We start from the raw sequence: 23,224 nt of genomic DNA on the forward strand, positions 1-23,224 counted from the left end.
ATTCTTCTCTGCCTGCTTCGTCTCCCTCACGCATGTATACAGTACCCAGGAAGCCGACTCCTCTAAGGTTCTGGTTGCAGGTGGAACTAGAGTTGGGCATGAAGAAGTGCTGTCCTGGAGAAAATGGAATCTTTCTATGCTGCTGGAGAGAAACCACATCCTAAAAATAAGGCTAAAATTAAAACTGGATTTAATTATGACAGTATGTGGTTATATGGAGTATGAACCAAGAGACTAAATATGGCAGACAATATGTGAAAACAAATTTGATATCTAGGATTTGAGAGTAAGGTTTCTTGTCAGAGCTGCAGCTCGTATGCACATACTTCATGTATCTTTTCAAATTATAGCTTTGGATGTATGGCTAGAAGTGGGATTGCTGGATGATGAAAGTAGAGAGTGAAAAAGTTGGCTTAAAGCTCAACATTCAGAAAATGAAGATCATGGCATCTGGTCCCATCACTTCATGGCAAATAGATGGGGAAACAGTGGAAACAGTGTCAGACTTTATTTTTCTGGGCTCCAAAATCACTGCAGATGGTGACTGCAGCCATGAAGTTAAAAGACGCTTACTCCTTGGAAGGAAAGTTATGACCAACCTAGATAGCATATTCAAAAGCAGAGACATTACTTTGCCAACAAAGGTCCATCTAGTCAAGGCTATGGTTTTTCCTGTGGTCATGTATGGATGTGAGAGTTAGACTGTGAAGAAGACTGAGCACTGAAGAATTGATGCTTTTGAACTGTGGTGTTGGAGAAGACTCTTGAGAGTCCCTTGGACTGCAAGGAGATCCAACCAGTCCATTCTGAAGGAGATCAGCCCTGGGATTTCTTTGGAAGGAATGATGCTAAAGCTGAAACTGCAGTACTTTGGCCACCTCATGCGAAGAGTTGACTCATTGGAAAAGACTCTGATGCTTGGAGGGATTGGGGGCAAGAGGAGAAGGGGACGACGGAGGATGAGATGGCTGGATGGCATCACTGACTCGATGGACGTGAGTCTCAGTGAACTCTGTGAGTTGGTGATGGACAGGGAGGCCTGGCGTTCTGCGATTCATGGGGTTGCAAAGAGTCGGACACGACTGAGCATCTGATCTGATCTGATGGTAACTCTAGTTTTTTTGAGGAACCGCCATACTGTTCTCTGCAGTGACTGCACCAATTTACATTCCCAGCAACAGTGTCGGAGGGTTCCCTTTTCTCCACACCCTCTGCAACACTTGTTATTTGGAGATTTTTAAGTGATGGAATTCTGACCATTTTGAGGTGGTACCTCACTGAAGTTTTGATTTGAATTTCTCAAATAATTAATGAGCATTATAGAATGATTCTTTAATTTTCAGATGTAAAATAGGTTTGACATCTCAACTTGACATTTTTTTTTTTTTACACATGAGGCTTTATTAAATATTTAGTTATTTCCTTTCTAGTCTAATGATAGGTACATGCATTATCATGTTACTCAAGGCGATGGGCTCAGTTTTGCATCTTTGAGCAGTTTTAAAGATGTGCACTGCTCCTTTCAAAGGGAAGGCTTAGTTTTGGTGGGACCAAGTTCCACCATCCAATACAAGCTGTTCCTTGATCAAATACAGTCACTGCCAAGGGGGCACATGGTGAGACCACCTTGTCTATTGATCCTTCCCACATCTCAGGCCTCAGTGTGAACATTCCATTTGAGGTTTAACAGTTGCCCTGGTGATACAGCTTGACCTCTTTCTGTATGACTAGGTGAGTTGTTAATGACTTTTTGTTGCCCTGGTGATACAGCTTGACCTCTTTCTGTATGACTAGGTGAGTTGTTAATGACTTTTTATGATTCTACTGGGGCTTCCCAGGTGGCACTAGTGGTAAAGAACTGCCTGCCAATGCAGGAGACACAAAAGATGCTGGTTCAATCCCTAGGTCAGGAAGATCCCTTGGAGGAGGGCATGATAACCCACTCCAGTATTCTTTCCTGGAGAATCCCATGGACAGAGGAGACTGCTGGTCTATGGTCCATAGGGTCACAAAGATGTACAAGATTGAAGCGACTTAGCACACAGACATGCACACCCCCAGGAAAGGCTCTGCAGTGAATACTGCGGAAATAAATTGCAAGCACAGCCAACTTTCAAGAAGCCAATGGCAAAAGGTAAAATTTCCTCATTCCCTTAAGAATAAAAACCCCAAACTGCCACAGGACAATATGCTCTGCATCCCTAATATTACAGGAGAAATGCCAATCAGAAAATGACAACAAGAAATCAAATCCAACCCGTCAGAATGGCCATCCTCACAAGTCTGCAACAATACATGTGGGAGAGAGCTGGGTAGTGATGGAGATTGCCAACAGCCCTAGAAAGTACAGCCTCCACATTGCTAGAAAAAGATCTTCAGAAAATCTAAGCCTAGACTCTGACATACCCTCATGTGAGCTTATATACAAAATACCACCATTCAAAAAGACACATGCACCCCCAACATTCACGGCAGCCCTACTTAAAATAGCAAAACACAGACCCAGAAAATATCCACTGACAGATTAAAGCTTAAAGAAGATGCAGTACATGTATAAAATGGACTATGAAAAACTGCCACTGAAATTATGAAACTATGCCCCAGGTTGCCACAGTGATGGACCTTGAAGAATCTTACACTAACCAAGTCAGCCAGTCAAGGAAAGACAATAGTAGACTGTCTCCCTTCTATGCAAAATGAAAAAAGAGATACAAAGGAACTAATTTACAACACAAAAAGAGACTCTGAGCACTCAAACAGAAAGTGCCCTCCCCACAGAAAAAGTGAAGGGCCAGGGATGAATTAGAAATTCAGGACAAACATATACACAGGAATATGTATCTTTAATAGATAATCCATAAGCAATCTCTCCTACCTTCCCTCGTCCATTCCTTCCTTCCACATATACAAAGAAATCTGTATCTGTAATAGAAAATCCACAAGGATTATTTCCTTCCTTCCTCATATGCACATAAACCAGTATCTTCAATAGATAATCCATAAGGAGTATCTCCTTCCTTGCTCCTCCCTCCCACATAAACACAAAATCTGCATCTCTAACATATACACAGAAATCTATATCTGTTAATAGACAGTTTGCAAGGATTATCTCCTTCCTTCATTCTTTCCACATTTACACAGAAATTTGCATATCTAACAGATACTCCACAAACACCTGATGTTCAGCACAGGGAACTTTGCTCGGAACTCTGCAATAACGTCTAGGGCAAAACAATCCAAAAAAGACAGATATGCTGTATATAATCATATGTCATAATAGAATCAGGTGGTTGTATACTGATAACAAGCAAAAAATGACACATCAACTATATTCCCATATAGCATTGGCATTAGATTAAAGAAAAGGAAAGGAAGTCAAAGCCTAGTTTATTTCCTTCCACCTCCCTGACGGGCTGCTACCCCATCCCTGGAGTCTGAGCAGCCTTGGAACCCATGACTGCCTTGAAGTGTCAAATAGCTGGGCAGGGTGTCCTTAATTGAGTACTGTCTGGTTTGCTCTGACTGGGACCAGTACAACAAAAGGATGGTCGACCATCTGGCCTCAAACCCTGGAAAAGTAATCTAGATTCCAGGTCTATTGGTGCTGGTGCTGGGGTCCCCATTTCAAGCCTCCTTCCTGAGAGTTCAGTCTCCTAGGCACCTACCTCAGCAGGGAGCAGTGCCCCAGGTAAGCAGGAGTCTGGAGGGGAGGGGTGAAGTTTCAGGGTGAAGTTGTAGTAAGACACAGGCCCTTGGGTGTTTGCTCAGGCACATTCCACTCTTAATTCACTGTCCAGGAAGCCTTCTTTCCCTAAGACTGCTTGCACATGGAACTAGAGTTGGGCATGAAGAAGTACTGCCACCTTGTGGACATTTTCTATAACTACAACTTCCACAGGTGCTTACTGGCATCTCCAATTCACAAGGTGCAAGGGGCTGTTAATGATAGCTGCTGTCAGAAAAGGCCCTACGGTAGATATTGCAGACATAAATTCCAAACACAACTGACTTTCAAGAAGCCAATTGTGACAGGTAAATTTTCCTCATACCCTTTAAGGAAAAAAAAGGAAAAACACCAAATGGTCATGGGACAAGATATCCAACATCCCTATTTATTACAGGAGGAATACCAATTAAAATGACAACAAGCAATCAAATTCCATCTGAGAGAATGGTATCCTAACTGTATGAACAGTAAAATGGGGGAGAGAGCTGAGAGATGATGGAATCCCACTTCACACTCCATGGGAATGAATGGATATTGGCAACAGGCTCTAGAAAGGACAGCCTCCATAGGCAACAGTGAAAAATTTCAAGACAGCTAAGCCTAGGATTTTAATACCCACACCTGGGCCTATATTATGAAAATCCATCATTCAAATGATACATGCACCCCAACATTCACTGCAGTGCTACTTCCAATAACCAAGACACAGACCAAAGATACGTTCCATCGACAGATTAAATCTTAATGAAATATTGTGCATATATACAATGGGCTATTACTCAGACTCGAAAAAACCCCATGAAATTATGCCAATGGTTCCTGCGAGGAAGAACCTAGGAGGATCATAAACTAAGCAGAATCAGCAACAGAGGAAGAAAATAGCAGATGATGTCCCTTCTAGGTAAAATTTTAAAAAAAGATCCACAGGAAGTATTTTACAATATAAAACGAGACTCTGAGATTAAAACACAAAGAATTTTTTTAAAAAAGGAAAGGGCCAGGGATGAATCAGGAAGTCAGTACTAACATATAGACAGAAATCTGTAGTTGTAATAGATAATCTGGAAAAATTATCTCCTTTCTTCTTTTCTTCTACATAAGCACTAAACTCTATCTCTAACATACCCACAGAAATATGTGTCTGTATTAGGTAATCTACAAGGTTTATGTCCAGCCTCTTTCCTTCCTACCATACACATATATGCAAGAATATATGTATATCTCTAACATATACATAGAAATCTGTAGCCATAATGGATAATCCACAAGGACTCTTTCCTTCCTTGGTTCCTTGTACACGTATAAAACAATCTGTATCTCTAATAGATATTCCACAGGGAACTGATGTTCAGCACAGAGAATTTTACTCAACCTTGTTCAATAACCTCTATGGCAAAAGAATCCAAAAAAGTACAATTATGCTCTATGTATATGTCATAACTGAATCAGTCCATTGGACACTGGGGACAAGCACAAAAAGGCAAATCAGCTATACTTCAAAATAGCATTGGCATGAGAGTAAAGAAAAGAACAAGAATGAAAAGTAAAGCCCAGTTTACACCCACTGACCTTCATAATTTGGGATAGTATCCGATCCATGGAATGTGGGTAGTGTTGAGTCCCATGGCTGGACTGGGGCCAGCAGATTGCCCTTCATGAGACACCTCTTAAACCTGTTTTGCCTGGTTTTCCCTGGCTGTGACTAGAATCCAGAGTGCACCCAAAAGATGGTGGCTTGACAATCAGGCCTGGGGACCAAGGTGAAGTCACCAAGTATTCAGGTCCCCTGGTGCTGGCGTCCCCAGCTGAAGCCTCCTTGCTAAGTGTGCAGACTCCTAGGCCCCTCCGCAGGGAGCGGTGCCCCAGGTTGGCATGAGTCTGGAGGGCCGGGTAGACCTTTGAGGGAAGAAATAGTGAGACTTAAACCCTTGGTTGCTCAGCACATTCCACTCTAATTCAGAGCCCAGGAAGCCAACTTTCCCCAAGGCTCTGGTTGCATGTCGAATCACAGTTGAGCATGAATAAGTGCTGCCTCCTTGTGGACAGTTCCTGTAAATACATGTTGACCATGCTTGCTTCCTACCACCTCCAACTCGCAAGACTTGTGGGGCCTCAGGAAAAGTCCTGCCGCCAGTATTGTAGAAATAAATTCCAAACACAACTGACTGTAAAGAACTCAATTGGAACAGATAAAATTTTTCTCACACCCTTAAAAAAAAAAAAAAAAAGTAAAATAAAAGACCCCAAATGGCCCCAGGACAAGACACTCAATCATCCTATGGAATGATTACCATAGGAATCCCAATCAAAACGACAACAAGTAATCAAATACCCTCTGACGGAATAGCTACCCTGACTGTATGCAAACAGTAAATGGGGGAGAAAGCTGGGAGATAATGGAACCTCCTACATGCTCCATGGGAATGGATATTGGCAACAGCCCCTAGAAAGGTCAGCCTCCACAGACGACAATGAAAAATTTCGAGAGCTAAGTCTAGGATTTTAATACCCACACTTGAGCCTATATTACAAAAAAACCACCATTCAAATGACACACGTACCCCAACGTTCACTGCAATGCTACTTCCAATAGCCAAGACAAAGACCAAAGAAACATTCCATTGAAAAATTAAATCTTAAAGAAATGTGGTACATATATACCTTAGGCTTTTACTCAGACATGAAAAACTGCCATGAAATTATGCCACTGGTCCAAACAAGGATGGATGTTAGAGGATCATATATGTAGTGTAGTCAGCAACATAGAAAAAAACATAACAGATGATGCCTCTTCTCCACAAAAAGAAGACATAAGGGGAAGTAATTTACCACACAGGAGACCCTAACTTTCAAACACAAAGCTTTTGAAAAAAAAAAAAAATGAAAGGAATGGGCCAGATATGAATTAGGAGGTTGGTATTAATGTATAGATAGAAATCAGTATCTGTAATACATAATCTACAAGAGTTCTCTCTTTTCTTTCTTCCTTCCACATATGCACTGAAATCTGTGTCTCTAACATACCTTCAGAAATCTTTACTAGGTAATTCACAAGGGTTATCTCCTGTCTTCCTCCTTCCTTCTTTTCTTTCTTCTTTCCTTCCATGCACATATACAAAGAAATCTTTATCTCTAACATACACATAGAAATCTGTAGCTGTAATAGATAATCTAAAAGGACAGTCTCTTTCCCTCATTTCTTGTACAAAATATCTGTATCTCTAATAGATACTCCACAAGGATTTGATTTTCAGCACTGAGAAATTTACTCCACCTTGTTCGATAACCTTTATGGCAAAAAAATTTTAAGTACAAAGATGCTACATGTATATGTCATAACTGAATCAGTCCATTGTACACTGAGGACGAGCACAACACTGCAAATCAACTATGCTTCAATATACCATCAGCTTGTGATTAAAGGAAAGAAAAGTAATACCTAGTTTATTTCCTCCAACCTCCCTGACTTGGGATGCTGTCTGATCTGTGGAACCTGAGTAGGCTTGAGTCCCAGAGCTGGACTAGGGTGGGGCTGACACAGCCAGGCAGGATGCCCTGCATTGAGACCTCTCTTAAACCTGTACTGTTGAGTTTTCTCTGGCTGGGACCAGAATCCCTAGTGCACCCCAACGATGGTGGCCCGACCCTCTGGCCTCGAGGACCAGGGTAAAGTCACCAAGCATCCAGGGCCCTCGTGCTAGGACCCCAGCTGAGGACTCCTTCCTGAGGGTGCAGCCTCCTAGGCACCTCAGCAGGGAGCGGTGCCCCAGGTAGGCATGAGTCTGGAGGGGAGGGGTAAAGCTTTGGGGGGAAGAAGTAGTGATATTTAAGCCCTTGGGTGTTTGCTCAGGCACATTCCACTCTAATTCAGAGCCCAGGAAGCCAACTATTCCTAAGGCTCTGGTTGCTTCAACCAGAGTTGTGGTCATTTCCTGTAACTGCAACTTGACCACCGGTGCTTACTGGAATCTCCACTCCAATTCACAAGGCCTGGGGGGCTGTTAATGACAACTGCCCTCAGGAAAGGTCCTGCAGTGGATTTGGCAGATATAAATTCCAGAAACAACCAACTTTCAAGAAGCCAGTTGCAACAGGTAAATTTTCCCCAACACCCTTTAAGGAAAAAAACAAAACTCAGAAGGCCACAGGACAAGATGCTCAGCATCCTTAATTATTACGGGAGGAATGCCAATCAAAATGACAAGAAGAAATCATATTCCATCTGACAGAATGGCTATCCTGTCTGCAAACAGTTAATGGGGGGAGAAAGCAGGGAGATGATGGAATACCCCTACAGGCTCTATGGGAATAGACATTGGAAACAGCCCCTTGAAGGGGCAGCCTCTGCAGGCCAGAACAAAAAACTTCAAGAGAGCTAAACCTAAGATTTTAATACCCACACCTGGCCTATATAATGAAAAAACATCATTCAAAATGACACACATATGTACCCCAACCTTCACTGCAGTGCTACTTCTAATACTCAAGGTACAGATCCAAGAAGTCCATTGACAGGTTAAATCTTCAAGAAATGTAGTACATATATACAATGGGCTATTACTCAGACATAAAAAACCACCCCTGAAATTATAAAATCATGCCAATTTTTCCCACAAGGATGGACCTTCAAGGATCATACGCTAAGTAAAGTCAACAACAGTGAATAGCAGATGATGTCCTTTCTAGGAAAAATAGAGATACAGGGGAAGCAAATTACAGCATGAAAAGAGACTCTGAGATTCAAACACAAAGGTATATCTGATTTAGATAATCCACAAGGATTAACTCCTTCTTTCCTCTGCCTTCCTTTCATGCACATATTCACAGAAATATTTTTCTCCAATATACAAAGAAATCTGTAGCTGTAATAGGTACTCTACAAGTTCAGCACAGAGAATTTTACTCAACCTTGGTTCAATAGTATATGTCAAAAGAATAAAAAGAGTACAAATATGCTGTATGTATATTTCATAATCAGTTGGCTGTACACTGAGACGCACAAAACTGCAAGTTGGCTATATTTCAAAAGAGCATTGGCATGAGATTAAAGGAAAGAAAGGCAAAGAAAAGTAATGGCTATTTTATTCCCTCCAGCCTCCCTGACTTGGGCTGCTCTCCCATTCCTGGAGCCTGAGCAGGCTTGGGTCTCATGTCTGGACTGGGCTGGGGTCCAGGCAGCCGGGTCATGACAACCAAAATTTTAAGAGAGACAGGTAACCCTATGATTTTCACCTCATGAGGTACGACCACCAAGACAGGGAAGCAAGCTAATTATAGAAGCACATGAATGGAAACAGAGGATGGGGCACATGTACACAATGCAATATTTCCAACCATGAGAAGTAAGAAATAATGCCAAGTACAGCTTCAGGAAAGAAAGCAGAATCATCCCAAGTGAAGTATGGGAGACCAGGACAGACAAGTATTCTATTGTTACGTAGGTAGAATAGGAGACAGGAGTCCAGAATGGCGGTGGCTAAAAGACAAGGAAGGGAAAAGCCCACGAAAATAGAACAAAGGAAGATCCGAGGACCGGATGAGGACCTCGAGTGGGACAAACAGCACTCCTGGCTAGCCCAGTTTACATAGGGTAGGCCCAGGGGGAGAGAAGACATATAAAAAGAGGAGCCAAAGGGCCAGGGCTCTCTCTTTTTGCGTCTTTGGGTCGGCATGCCCTCACGCCTAGAGGATGTATTTTCCTGTTATTTTCTACATAAAAGTGAGCTGTAACACAGAGCTGTAACACTGATCTGTCCAAGAGCTATAACACGGGCTGTCTGAGAGCTGTGCCACGTTGAGGGCTTTAACTTCCATCGCTTCAATTTTTTGTTGAGATGGGACAGAACTGAGGAGATTACACTCCCCTGACACTATGATATCACTTCTAGGTATAAACTAAAGTTGGATACAAATGAGCCTATTGCCCGAGACGACTTAGAAAGGAAACTTCCGGAAGGTCACCAAGATACAAAGGTGTGGGGCATGGAGTATCACACTTCTGTTGATAAGTGACCAGGACCCACTGTGTAACACAAGGAAACTTACTGCATGCTCTGTAATAACCTATAAAGAAAAAACCCCCAACAAATCATATATACATCTATGTAGAAATGAAACAAGTTGTAGTAGAAGGAAAAGGAAAAAACAAAACACCCAGAAGATTGTAATTCACTGTATACTCCAGGTATGATGGGACGAAAACAGAACAAAAAAGACATTCTGACTCTCTTCTCCTCAGGACATACTGTGCTGGGCTGGTGTCACATCCCTGGAGCCTGACTGGTTTGGTTCCCAAGGCTGGAGTGTCCTGGGGCTGAGGAAGCTAGGAGCATGTAGCTGGCAGTGTGCCTCCTAAAAGGACCTGGTTGGGGACTGTCTGGAGAGCCCCCAACATCCAGGTACATTTGGGATAAATTAAGAGACTAGAATTAACAAATACACATTAATATACATCAAGTAGTTGATAAAAAGTACCTACTGAATGGCATAGAGAAGTTTATTGAACACACTGTAATCACCCATATGCAGAAAAGAATGCTAGACTGAATAGATAAATGTCTATGTATAACTGAATAGAGTTCTTGTACACCTTAAACATACACAATATCTGAAATCCACTCTATTTCAATAGGAAATAAGGAAATTATGGGGGGGGGCGGAAAAAGTGTGGCATGATGTAGTGCTGCCACCGTGTGGGAATTTTCTGTAAGAACACTATGGAGAGTTGTGCTGCTGGGCATTCAGTATTCACAAGGCTCCAAGATGGTAATAAAAAACAGCTGCCCTAAGGAAAGGTCCTAGGGCTTATCATCGGAAAAGAATCCAAAACAAGGCAGGCATTAAAGAAGCCAATTTTGAGACATAAATTTAACTTACACCCTTTTAAAAAAAATCTTAACGAAATGATGTCAACATTGCTAAACATTGGAGAAGGCAATGGCACCCCACTCCAGTACTCTTGCCTGGAAAATCCCATGGACGGAGGAGCCTGGTAGGCTGCAGTCCATGGGGTCGCTAAGAGTCAGACATGACTGAGAAACTTCACTTTCACTTTTCACTTTCATGCACTGGAGAAGGAAATGGCAACCCACTCCAGTGTTCGTGCTAAACATTAGAGAGAAGCAAATCTAAACTACACCAAGGTAACACATCACACCAGTCAGAATGACAACTGTCAAAATCTGTACAAACAATAAGTGCTGGAGAGGGTGTGGAGATAAAAGGAACACTCCTCTACCCATGCTTGGGATGGAAATTGTAACAGTCTTTATGAAGAACTCTGTGAGAGTTCCTTCAACCATGAGGAGAATGAAATCAGAAAACTCCTTCTTAACACTATATACAAAATAAACCCCAAATAGTATAAGTACCTAAACGCAAAGACAGATACTATGAAATTATTGAGAAAAAATATAAACAGGACATGATTTAAAGTACAGGCAGCAAATTCTTTGTGGATCCACCTCTTAAAATAATGGAAAATAAACCACAAAGCAGAAAATGGGACCAAATTAACCATAAAACATTTGTGTATCAAAGGAAACCCTAAACGAAGGAGAACAACAACCCTCAAACTAGGAAGAAATATTTGCAAAGAAAGATACCCACAAGGGACAATAACAGCTGACCTCAGGAAACGGCCTACAGCTGGCACTAGAGAAATAAACTCCAAACACAGCCGACTTTCAGGAAGCCAATGCCCAAAGCTAAATTGTCCTCACATCCTTTAAGGAAAGAAAAAGAAAAAGAAAACACAAACCCAAACCTCCCCCACCAAACAAGATGTTCAGCATTCCTAATTGCTGCAGAAATGCCAACCGAAAAGATGATGGGAAATCAAATCCCACCACTCACAATGGCCAATGTCACACATCTGCAACAATAAATACGGGATGGAGTCTGAGGGAGGAAAAATCGCCCTAAACTCTCGGTGGGAATATACATTGGCAGCAGCCAGTATCATGCCAGTCTCCGAATGCCTGAAACAGAATGATCAAGTCCTGCTAAGCCAAGGATCCAACATCCCCCAACTTGGGCCTGTATCCTGAGAAAGCCATCGATCAAAAGGCACCAGCACCCCAACAAACCTCCAGCGTGACTTCCAATAGCCGAGACGCACAACCACAAAATCTCCAACAAGAAGTTAAAGCTTAAACAAGAAGTGTACATATATACAACAGACTATTTCTCATTCATTAAAAATCACCACTGAAATTAGGGAATTAGGACACTGGGAGCCACAGGGATAGACCTTGAAAGACCGTATACTAAGGGGAATCAGGCAGAGGAAGAAAATGGTATATGAGATACATTCCAGGCAAAATGAAAAGACATGCAAGTCAAGAAATTTATAACCCAAAGAGAGACTCTGAAGATTCAAAGTCAAACATCAGTCAAGTCGCTCAGTCGTGTCCGACTCTTTGCAACCCCATGAATCGCAGCACGCCAGGCCTCCCTGTCCATCACCAACTCCCGGAGTTTACCCAAACTCATGTCCATTGAGTCGGTGATACCATCCAGCCATCTCATCCTCTGTCATCCCCTTCTCCTCCTGCCGCCAATCCCTCCCAGCATTAGGGTCTTTTCCAATGAATCAACTCTTCGCATGAAGTGGCCAAAGTATTGGAGTTTCAGCTTCAACATGAACACCCAGGACTGATCTCCTTTAGGATGGACTGGTTGGATCTCCTTGCAGTCCAAGGGACTCTCAAGAGTCTTCTCCAACACCACAGTTCAAAAGCATCAATTCTTCAGTGCTCAGCTTTCTTCACAGTCCAACTCTCACATCCATACATGACCACTGGAAAAACCACAGCCTTGACTAGATGGACCTTTGTTGGCAAAGTAATGTTTCTGCTTTTTAATATGCTGTCTAGGTTGGTCATAACTTTCCTTCCAAGGAGTAAGCGTCTTTTAATTTCTTGGCTGCAGTCACCATCTTCAGTGATTTTGGAGCCCAAAAAAATAAAGTCTGACACTGTTTCCATTGTTTCCCCATATTTCCCATGAAGTGATGGGACCAGATGCCATGATCTTAGTTTTCTGAATGTTGAGCTTTAAGCCAACTTTTTCACTCTCCACTTTCACTTTCATCAAGAGGCTTTTTAATTCCTCTTCACTTTCTGCCATAAGGGTGGTGTCTTCTGCATATCTGAGGTTATTGATATTTCTCCCAGCAATCTTGATTCCCGCTTGTGGTTCCTTCCAGCCCAGCGTTTCTCATGATATACTCTGCATATAAGTTAAATAGGCAGGGTGACAATATACAGCTTTGACATACTCCTTTTCCTATTTGGAACCAGTCTGTTGTTCCATGTCCAGTTCTGTTGCTTCCTGACCTGCATACAGATTTCTCAAGAGGCAGGTCAGGTGGTCTGGTATTCCCATCTCTTTCAGAATTTTCCACAGTTTATTGTGATCCACACAGTCAAAGGCTTTTGGCATAGTCAATAAAGCAGAAATAGATGTTTTTCTGGAACTCTCTTGCTTTTTCGATGATCCAGCGGATGTTGGCAATTTGATCTCTGGTTCCTCTGCCTTTTCTAAAACCAGCTTGAACATCTGGAAGTTCACGGTTCACGTATTGCTGAAGCCTGGCTTGGAGAATTTTGAGCATTACTTTACTAGCTTGTGAGATGAGTGCAATTGTTCGGTAGTCTGAGCATTGTTTGGCATTGCCTTTCTTTGGGATTGGAATGGAAACTGACCTTTTCTAGTCCTGTGGCCGCTGCTAAGTTTTCCAAATTTGCTGGCATATTGAGTGCAGCACTTTCCCAGCATCATCTTTCAGGATTTGAAATAGCTCAACTGGAATTCCATCACCTCCACCAGCTTTGTTTGCAGTGATGCTTTCTAAGGCCCACTTGACTTCACACTCCAGGATGTCTGGCTCTAGGTGAGTGATCACACCATGGTGATTATCTGGGTCGTGAAGATCTTTTTTGTACAGTTCTTCTATCTGTTCTTGCCACCTCTTCTTAATATCTTCTGCTTCTGTTAGGTCCATACAATTTCTGTCCTTTATCGAGCCCAACTGAAGGGTTGTGAATGAAATAGGAGGTCTGTACCTACACAGACAGGAAAGGTATATCTGCAGAAGATAATCCACAAGGATGATCCACTTCCTTCCTTCTTCCTTCCACATATACACAGAAATATGTATCTCGAACCTATATACAGAAATCTCTTTCTCGAAGAGATATAACACAAAAATTAACTATCTTCCTTCTTTGTATCCACAGAAAAGTGTATCTGAGATGGATAATTTCAAAGGCCCCTATGCTCAGCACTCTGCTCATTATTCTATGGCAAAAATCCAAACAACCATAGACATACCTCATAGACATGTGATACCTGGATCCTGTGATGTCCACTGACAACGGTCGCAACATGGCAAATTGACAATGCTGTGCTGTAGCATCAACGAGATGTTAAAGAAAGGTAAGTAAACCAGTGCCTTTTCCATGATCTCCAACCTCCCTGGCATGGGATGCTGTCCCATCTCTGGAGGCTGAGGTGGCTTGGGTCCCACTTTGGCTCTGGGGGTGGTTGACACAGCCTGGCACGGTGCCCTGTGTTGAACCCTGTTGAAATGTCTACTGTCTCCTACATTCTGGCTGGGGTCAGGGCTGTGAGTGGCGTCAAGGCCTTAAGCAATTGCAGGCAAGGCTCAGCAAGCCTAGTCCTTGCATGATGCTGAAGTTCCCAGCTCAAGGCTCGTTCCTGACAGTGCAGCCTCCTAGCACCCAAGCACCCTCAGCAGTGTGCTGTGGACCCTGAAGGGATGAGCCTGGACCAGGTGTCTGTGTGATGCTTTAGAGGGAAAAAGTCCTGACACTCAAGGTCTTTCGTGTTTGCTCAGGCACATTCCACTCTATTTCTCTTCCCAGGAAACCAACTTTCTCTAAGGCTTTGGTTACTCTAGGAACCAAAGGGAGGCCTGAATAGTGCTGTCGTCTTGTGGGCAATTTCAGTAACTACTATTTTATCTCCGGAGTTCACTGGCACCTCAGTTCACAAGGACTCCTGCTGCTAAGTCACTTCAGTCGTGTCTGACTCTGTGTGACCCCTAGACAGCAGCCCACCAGGCTCTGCCGTCCCTGGGACTCTCCAGGCAAGAACACTGGAGTGGGTTGCCATTTCCTTCTCCAGTGCATGAAAGTGAAAAGTGAAAGTGAAGTCGCTCAGTCGTGTCTGACTCTTTGCAACCCCGTGGACTGCAGCCTACCAGGCTCCTCCATCCATGGGATTTTCCAGGCAAGAGTACTGGAGTGGGGTGCCATTGCCTTCTCCGTCACAAGGACTAGGGTTATGTTAATGACAGATGCCCTGAGAAAATGTCCTGGGGCAGTACTGGAAACATAATTTCCAAACACACCCAACTTTCAGGAACCCAATTGTCAGAGGCAAGTTGTCCTGACACCCATTAAGGAAAAAAAAAAAAAATCAAACCTCCACAGCGGGACAAGGTGCTAAGGATCCCTAATTGCTGAAGGAATGTCAGTCAAAACACAATGGTAAATCAAATGTCACAATCACGATCACCACAAATCTACAAGCAATAGATTCGGGAGAGAGCCTGGAGGAAAAGGAATGCCGCTAAGGTCTCTGGATAAATACGATGGCAACAGCCTGGAAAATGGACTCTCCAAAGAGGTTAAGTACAGGATCTGACATTCCCACACCTGGGCCTAGATCCTGAGAGAACCACTGGTCAAAAGGCACCCCAAGGAACACTGCAGCGCTACTTCCGGTAACCAAGACACACAACCATCAAACTCTCCAGTGAGAGGTTAAAACTTAAACATGATGTGGTACGTATGTCTGGTAGACTATTTCTCATTGAAATTAGGGAATTAGGACATTTGGAGCCACAGGGATGGACCTTGAAGGATTCTACACAAAGGAAATCAGTCAGGCAGAGGAAAACTATGGTATATGAGGTATGTTCCAGGAAAAACAAATATAAACATACAAGGCAACATATTTACAATTCAAAAAGAGACTCAGAATCCAAAGTCAAACACAGTGTTCAAGAAAAAAAAGACAATCGATGAAGGGCCTTGAATGAATTAGAAGTTCCGTACCTACACAGACAAGAAATGCGTGTCTGTAACAGATAATCCATGAGGAGTATCCTCGTCCTTCCTTTTTTCTACATGTTCACAGGAATCTGTATTTCCAACCTATACACAGAAATCTCTAAGAGACACACCTCAAAAATTAAGTGTCTTCCTTCTTTGTATACACAAAAAGGTGTATCTGGGATACATAATCCGCAAGGACCTGATGCTCAGCACTCTGCTTGACATTCCATGGCAAAAATCAAAAAAGAATAGAGATACCACATGATGATTAAATACCTAATTGGGAGCTGTATACTGACAAAAATCACAACACTTTAAATTGACTATACTGCAAGGTAGCATCTGGAAAATGTTAAAGAAAAAGAAAGAATAGCAGTTCCTACTGTATGACCACCCCCCCACCCCAACCTCCCTGACTTGGGATGCTGAGCAGGCTTGGGTCCCACTGCTGAATCAGGGTGGGGTCGATACAGCCTGGCAGGGAACCCTTCACTGAACCCTTTTGAAAGGGCTTCAGGGTGCTCTGTTTGGCTAGGACAAGAGTCCACGTGGCATCTAGGCCCCGAGGAATTTCAAGGCAAAATTCAGCTAGCCTCAACCTCCCCTGGTGCTGGGGAACCCAGTCCAAGCCTCCTTCCTGAGTGCAGCCTCCTAGTACCTAAGCACCCTCAGCAGTGTACTGTGGACCCTGAAGGGATTAGTCTGGACACAGTGTTTGTGTGAGGCTTTAGGGGGAAAAAGTAGTGAGACTCAAGCACTTTCCTATTTGCTCAGGCACATTCCACTCCTTCTCACAGCCCAGGAAGCCAACTTGCCCTAAGGCTCTGGTTGCCCCCAGGAACCAAGGTGGGTCTGAAAAAGCGCTGCCATTTTGTGAACATTTCCTGGAACTACAACTTGATCACTCTTGCTCACAGGCATCTCAGTTCCCAAGGCCTGGGGTTCTGTGAATGACAGCCATCCTCAGGAAACGTCCTGTGGCCGTACCAGAGAAATAAATTCCAAACACAGCCGACTTTCAGGAAGCTGAACCAAAGCTAAATTGTCCTCACACCCTTTAAGGAAAAAAAAAAGGGACAATACAAACCCAAAGCTCCCCCACCATACAAGATGCTCAACATTCCTAATTGCTACAGAAATGCCAATCAAAAAGACGATGGGAAATTAAATCCTACCACTCCCAATGGCCAACAATTAATATGGGATGGAGTCTGGGGGACAAAGAATTGCCCTAAGCTCTCAGTGGGAATATACATCAGCAGCAGCCAGTATCATGGCCAGTCTCCAAATGCCTGAAAAAACAAAACAAAACAAAACAATCAAGTCCTACTAAACTGAGGATCCGACATTCCCCCACTTTGGCCTGTATCCTGAGAAAACCGTCCATCCAAAGGCACCAGCACCCCAACAAACCTGCAGCACGACTTCCAGTAGCTGAGACGCACACCCACAAAATCTCCAACAAGAAGTTAAAGCTTAGACAAGAAGTGTACATATATACAGCAGACTATTTCTCACTCATTAAAAATCACCACTGAAATTAGGGAATTAGGACACTGGGAGCTACATGGATGGACCTTGAAGGATCATACACTAAGGTGAGTCAGTCAGGCAGAGGAAGACTATGGTATATGAGGTACACTCCCAGCAAAACAAATACAAACATACAAGGCAACATATTTACAGTCCAAAAAGAGACTCTGAGAATCCAAAGTCAAACAGTCTTCAAGAAAAAAACAGTAAGTAAAGGGCCTTGAATGAATTAGGAGTTCTGTCCAATCCCAAAGAAAGGCAATGCCAAAGAATGCTCAAACTACCGCACGATTGCACTTATCTCACACGCTAGTAAAGTAATGCTCAAAATTCTCCAAGCCAGGCTTCAGCAGTATGTGAACCGTGAACTTCCTGATGTTCAAGCTGGTTTTAGAAAAGGCAGAGGAACCAGAGATCAAATTGCCAACATTCGCTGGATCATCAAAAAGCGAGAGAGTTCCAGAAAAACATCTATTTCTGCTTTATTGACTATGCCAAAGCCTTTGACTGTGTGGATCACAATAAACTGTGGAAAATTCTGAAAGAGATGGGAATACCAGAACACCTGACCTGCCTCTTGAGAAATCTGTATGCAGGTCAGGAAGCAACAGTTAGAACTGGACATGGAACAACAGACTGGTTCCAAATAGGAAAAGGAGTACGTCAAGGCTGTATATTGTCACCCTGCTTATTTAACTTCTATGCAGAGTACATCATGAGAAACACTGGACTGGAAGAAACACAAGCTGGAATCAAGATTGTGGGGAGAAATATCAATAACCTCAGATATGCAGATGACACCACCCTTATGGCAGAAAGTGAAGAGGAACTAAAAAGCCTCTTGATGAAAGTGAAAGAGGAGAGTGAAAAAGTTGGCTTAAAGCTCAACATTCAGAAAACAAAGATCACGGCATCCGGTCCCATCATTTCATGGGAAATAGATGGGGAAACAGTGGAAACAGTGTCAGACTTTATTTTTCTGGGCTCCAAAATCACTGCAGATGGTGACTGCAGCCATGAAATTAAAAGACGCTTACTCCTTGGAAGGAAAGTTATGACCAACCTAGATAGCATATTCAAAAGCAGAGACATTACTTTGCCAACAAAGTTCCGGCTAGTCAAGGCTATGGTTTTTCCTGTGGTCATGTATGGATGTGAGAGTTGGACAGTGAAGAAGGCTGAGCGCCGAAGAACTGATGCTTTTGAACTGTGGTGTTGGAGAAGACTCTTGAGAGTCCCTTGGACTGCAAGGAGATCCAACCAGTCCATTCTGAAGGAGATCAGCCCTGGGATTTCTTTGGCAGGAATGATGCTAAAGCTGAAACTGCAGTACTTTGGCCACCTCATGCGAAGAGTTGACTCATTGGAAAAGACTCTGATGCTGGGAGGGATTGGGGGCAGGAGGAGAAGGGGATGCCAGAGGATGAGATGGCTGGATGGCATCACTGACTCGATGGACGTGCATCTGGGTGAACTCAGGGAGTTGGTGATGGACAGGGAGGCCTGGCGTGCTGCGATTCATGGGGTCGCAAAGAGTCGGACACGACTGAGCGACTGAAGTGAACTGAACTGCACCTACATAGACAAGAAATGTTGTATAGACAAGAAATGTTGTATAGACAAGAAATGTTGTAATAGATAATCCATGAGGATTATCCTCGTCCTTCCTTCATTCTACATGTACACAGGAATCTGTATCTCCAACCTATACACAGAAATCTCTAAGAGACATACCTCAAAAATTAAGTATTTTCTTTTTTTTATGCACAAAAAAGTGCATCTGGGATACATAATCTACGAGGACCTGATGCTCAGCACTCTGCTTGACATTCTGTGGCCAAAATAAAAAAAGAATAGAGATACCACATGATCATTAAATACCTGATCAGTGAGCTGTATACTGACAAAAATCACACTTCAAATTGACTCTACTGCAAGGTAGTGTCTGGAAAATATTAAAGGAAAGAGTATCAGTTCCTACTCTATGATCCCCAACCTCCCTGACTTGGGGTGCTATCCCATCCCTGGAGGCTGAGCAGGCTTCTGTCCGACTTCTGGAATGTGTGGCAGAGCCTGGAATGTGGAATGACAACTGCCCTGAGGAAATGTCCAGGACAGATTACTGGAGAAAAATTTGAAACACAGCTGACTTTCAGGAAACCAACTGCCAAAGGTAAATTGTGTTCATACCCTTTAAGGCAAAAAAAACAAAAAAAAAAAAAAAACAAATGCAAATCTCCACCACAGGACATGATGCTAATATTCCCTAAATGCTGGAGGAATGTCAATCAAAATGACAATGGAAAATCAAATTTCACCACTCACAATGGCCATCATCACAAGTCTACAAAAAATAAATTTGGGAGAGAGCCTGGAGGAAAAAGAATCATCCTAAGCTGTTGGTGGGAAGATGCAATGGCATCAGCCAGTATAATGCACGGTCTTTGAATGACTGGAAAAAAACTATCAAGGGGGACTAAGCCTAGGATTTGAGAAAAGCCTATATCCTGAGAAAACCGCGTGGTTGTGTTAAACACTGCACTGCAATTTGAAAACATATACTTGAAATATAGCTACAAACACAGTAGAAAATCAAGAAGAAAAGACTAGCAAAATGAAAATAGGATATTTCTTACAACAGAAGATCTGAGAAGTTTCCTTGCATGAGATTATTTGAAAAAAACAGAAACTAGATTTACTGCTTTAATCTATATTTCAAAAAGAACTAATTAGTCAAATGAGGCCAATTAATCTACCAACAGGATAACAACAAGATAAATATGGACAAGAAAGCAGGTGAAGACATTTTACCAGACACATTTTATGACATTGTGATAATTAATACCATTAAAAAATACCGACAATTTTTGATGATTTTCTTTAAAGAATGAATCAAAAGGAGTTTACTCTGAAGAGTAATTTCCATATTTTATATGTGCCAATATTTTCCTGCATGATATATGGAAAATTTCATATTTCATGCAGGAAAATTTCATACTTCATGCAGGAAAATCTATGCCCATAATTTCCTCTGTGAAATATGGCAAATTTCATATTCCATGCAGGAGAATCTCTGCTCATTATTTCCTGTATGAAATATGGAAAATTCTGATTGAAATTATACTATTTTCAGGAAAATGAATCTACATATTCTAAGGCAAGGTTGCCAGAAACACACAGAAAATGGCCATAAGAAATCACATTTGTGTAGAATCTAAAATACGAGACAAATGAACCTACCTATGAAACAGAGATGGAGAAGGAAATGGCAACCCACTCCAGTACTCTTGTCTGGAAAATTCCATGGATGGAGGAGCCTGGTAGGCTACAGTCCATGGGGTCGCAAAGAGTCAGACACGACTAAGCAACTAACACACACACACACACACACACGAAACAGAGAGAGACTCACAAATTTAGGAGCTAGTGGTTGCCAGTGGGGATTTGGTTGTAGGCGTGGCCAGGCTGGGGTAGAGGTTAAGAGATAAAATCACTATCTGAAATGTAAGAAAATAATAGGATATAGTATGCAGTGGAGAGAAATATAGCCATAATTTTGTAATATCTTTAAATGGATAATATTCCATTAAAATACTGAATCACTATGTTGTATCCCATACTTCAGTGGAAAAAGAAATAGTGGACTGATAACTACAAACACAAAAAATAATCAAGAATGAAGGTTAGCAAAATAATGGGAAAATTTTAGGAATAGAAATTCCCATCAGGAAATTAATTTGGATGAGATTACTGAAAATGTCCATTGATTCATCCACTAGAATGAACAACATGGAGGATCTTGAAAAAATAAAACACAGAAGTGCCTTAGGAAACAGCAGTCATGTGCCTGGGCATAGAGTCAGGGAGAAGCAACATTTTCAAAGACAGGGGTACCCATGCCATCCCTGCCAGACCGGTTTCCATAGCAAGGACATTGCTGCAACCTAAGTGTTCAAGGACACAGAAATGAATAAAGAAAATGGGATATATATACACACAATGGTTTATTAATCAGCCAGAAGGACGAATGAAACAATGCCATGTTCAGGCACAGGGAAGAAGGTAGAGATGATCATAGTAAGTGAAGTAAGAGAGACAGGGAGTGACAAATACAAAACAGATGATCTCAACGAACACCCTAGTGGTGGTCATCGGAAAAGGATTCAAAACAGGGCCGAGTTACAAGAAGCCAGTCTTGACAGGTAAGCTGAATTCACCCTTGAAAACAAATCACCTGAAAAGAGGTCAATATCACTAAATATTAGAAATGCAAATTGAAACCCCAGGAAGGTATCACCTCACAGAAGGCAGAATGGCATTGTTAGAAACTCAACAAACAATAAATGCTGATGAAGATGTGGAGAAAAGAGAATGTTCCTCCCCTGATGCCAGAAATATAAACTGGTAACAGACATTGTGAAGGGTTGAGCAAGGGTTATTAAAATAAAGAAAATGAGAATGAAGTTAGAATACTTCTCTAACACAACACATGAAATTAACTTCAAATAAGAGAGATCTAAAGTTCAGGAGAGATTCTATGAGAGTCTTAAGGAAAACATAGGCAGGACACGTGATGATAAAAACTGCAACGTCTTTTTTAATCTATCTCACAGAGCAATGAAAAAGAAACCAAAAATAGGAAAATGTGACCTACTTCAATTTAAAAGCAGGTGCCCAGCAAAAGCAATCCAGAATGGAAAGAAATATGTGCAAACCAAGATACCCACAAGGAATTCATCTCCAAAACCAATAAACAGCTCATAATTTTGTAATATTTAAATAGAATTTAGGGCTTCCCAGGTAGTGTTAGTGGTAAAGAACCCACCTGCCAGTGCAGGAGACATGAGACATGTGGGCTCGATCCCTGGGTCAGGACAATCCCATGGAGGAGGGCATTGCAATCCACTCCAGTATTCTTGCCTGCAGAATCCCATGGACAGAGGAGCCTGGCGGGCTACAGACCACAGCGTCACAAAGAGTCAGACACGAATGAACGACTAAACAATAGCATGTGTATGTGTATACACATGTTTCCAGGCACACATGCGTGCATAAATGGAGTTATTCGGTAAAAATATTGAATCATTATGTTGTAACTGCAAACAAATAGAGTTATGTTAATCAACTGATTTAAATTAAAAAAATACTTGATGGATAGCTACAAACACAAAAGAAAATCAAGCAGAAAAAGTAGCAAAATGAAAGTGGGAAATTCTTAACAATAGAAGATCCAATCAAGAAATTAATTTGAATGAGATTACTAAAACTGACAGAAGCTAGATTGACCCTTTTAATCATTGCTTCAGGAAGAACTAATTATTCAAAGCAATCCAATTAATTTATCAACGAAGCAAATATGCCAAAAGGCCAGGATAAACCCACATTTTACCAAGCCCACATTGTGATAATTAGTACCATTATAAGATATAAATTTTTTTGACTATTTTCTTTAGAGAATGATTCAAAAGGAGTTCATTCTAAAAATGTATTTCCCATATTTTTATATGTGCCCAGATTTTCCTGTATGAAATATGGAAAACTCCAAATTCCATGCAGGAAAATGTGTGCCCAGATGGAAAACTCCAAGTTCCATGCAGGAATATCTCCATTCATGTTTTCCTGTATGAAACATGGCAACTTTAATATTTCTTATAGGAAAATCTGCGACCATATTTCCTGTATGAATATGGAAAATTCTAATTGAAATAATGCTATTTTGAGGAAAATGAAACTACGTATTCTCATACTAAGCCAAATTTCTCAGAAAGACACAGGCAACTACTATATGAAATAATATTTATGTTGAATCTAAATTATTACACAGATGAACTTATCTACGAAACAGAAAGAGACCTACAAATATAGAAATTAATTGATG

At 41.9% G+C, this 23,224-nt stretch overlaps 1 long non-coding RNA gene across 1 annotated transcript in view; it reads left to right on the forward strand.

Moving 5' to 3' along the window:
• The window catches only part of LOC133234280 (uncharacterized), a 35,498-nt gene extending 17,198 nt beyond the window's left edge, over positions 1-18,300 (forward strand). The window contains exons 2-3 of the long non-coding RNA XR_009732095.1: positions 13,969-14,167; positions 14,617-18,300. This is a non-coding gene — a long non-coding RNA (uncharacterized LOC133234280). The remainder of the gene's footprint in view (positions 1-13,968; positions 14,168-14,616) is intronic.
• The last annotated feature ends 4,924 nt before the right edge of the window (positions 18,301-23,224 follow it).

Source organism: Bos javanicus, chromosome 21 (genome assembly GCF_032452875.1).
Source record: "Bos javanicus breed banteng chromosome 21, ARS-OSU_banteng_1.0, whole genome shotgun sequence".
NCBI classification, from domain to species: domain Eukaryota; kingdom Metazoa; phylum Chordata; class Mammalia; order Artiodactyla; family Bovidae; genus Bos; species Bos javanicus.